This window comes from Talpa occidentalis, unplaced genomic scaffold (genome assembly GCF_014898055.3).
Source record: "Talpa occidentalis isolate TD23 unplaced genomic scaffold, MPIMG_talOcc4v2.1 talOcc4.3, whole genome shotgun sequence".
NCBI lineage: Eukaryota > Metazoa > Chordata > Mammalia > Eulipotyphla > Talpidae > Talpa > Talpa occidentalis.
The window spans coordinates 104,142,543-104,144,116 of NW_023603184.1; the positions used below are offsets into that span (position 1 = coordinate 104,142,543).

Sequence of the window (1,574 nt, forward strand, 5' to 3'; positions counted from 1 at the left end):
ATAAAGAAAAAAAAAAAACAAAGGAATAGACAAACTAAACCAAAACAACTCTATAAATCTGACTGCAGAATTAAAGGGAAGAATGGGGGAAGAACATAGTGGGAGGGGTCCAGCAGTCCATGATGGAGGATTAATGGCTCTTTTGTGGTAGGTGTGGTGTTGGAACATAACATTTGAAGAGGTGTGAACCTATATGTCTAAATCATATTCAGTGTTGTAAACTGTTTCCTCAAAAAAAAAAAAATTAACAGAAAAAAAATTGTTGATAGGAAGTAAAAAATAAATGAAACTTGTCAGTTTTTATGTGGGTCCCCAAATAGGAGGGTAATAACAAAGTCACTCAAAAGTCAAACCTAATTCTTATTCTATCACCATAAAATAAGATTCATTTTCCCAGCTAAAGCAGTTTGCCACTAGAAACAGCCAACTGTTTCTGGGAAAACCAAACCAAAACAAAACAACAAAACATTAAGTGTATTTAAATAGACTAATCAGGAAACTGTAAGAGGCTGGAAAAGAAGGGATTTTGTCTCTGACTCCTTGAGAAGGACAGAGTTGTAAGGCTTTCAGACTGTACTACACAGAGATAACTAGAATATCCATCTGTATTTTAACACAGGAAAATTGATTGATCATGCGTATGAAGTCACAATCTCCAAGTGGAGCTGGCAAGTAAGTGAATAAAGACTCACTCACAACTATGTTAATGATGAAAAGTATTTGTGTTTTTTTTTTTTTTTTTTTTTTAGGAAGGTTCTAGTTCTGATCTCAGACATGCCCAAAATGCAAGTTATGAAGATAAAAATGATTAAACTAAATGTTACCACAAACTTTTCTCAAGCTGTATTTTTTCAAGTCAAATCTCTTATCTACAAATTTGTTCAGATGGATGTAAATAGGTGAAAATATTATTTAAAAACCTAAACAGTGCAGTAATTATTACCAATATTATGTAGGAAAAACATGAAGATATAGGCAGTAAATGTATGTACACACACACACACAGTTATCTACATGTAAAAGCTCTTGGAATTCTCAAATTTGTAGATAATATAATTTTGCACAGGTATATAGAATATTGTATAACATCTAACAAAATTAAACAATTCTAGCATTGAATTGGTGCTCCTAATGAATGCACTTACTTCAAAACTACTTTGGCCTTCCTTTCAGCATTCTGGCCCGGCAGGATGGCTCCCGCTAAGAAGAGTGGCGAGAAGGGCCGTTCTGCCATCAACGAGGTAGTTACCGGAGAAGACACTCAACATTCACAAGCGCATCCATGGAATTGGCTTCAAGAAGCGTGCCCCTAGAGCACTAAAAGACATGTGGAAATTTGCAATGAAGGAAATGGCACTCTGAATGTGAGCGATGACACCAGGCTCAACAAAGGGTCTGGGCCAAGGGAATAAGGAATGTCCCCTATCGTATCCGTGTACGGCTGTCCAGGAAACGTAATGAGGATGAAGATTCGCTGTATACATTCTTACCTATGTGCCTGTCACAACTTTCAAAAATCTACAGACAGTCAATGTGGATGAAAACTAATCACCGATTAGCAAATAAAGTTACAG

At 36.0% G+C, this 1,574-nt stretch overlaps 1 pseudogene; it reads left to right on the plus strand.

Annotated features, from left to right (window-relative positions):
* Positions 1–1,181: 1,181 nt before the first annotated feature.
* On the plus strand, positions 1,182–1,574 carry LOC119254785 (60S ribosomal protein L31-like; annotated as a pseudogene).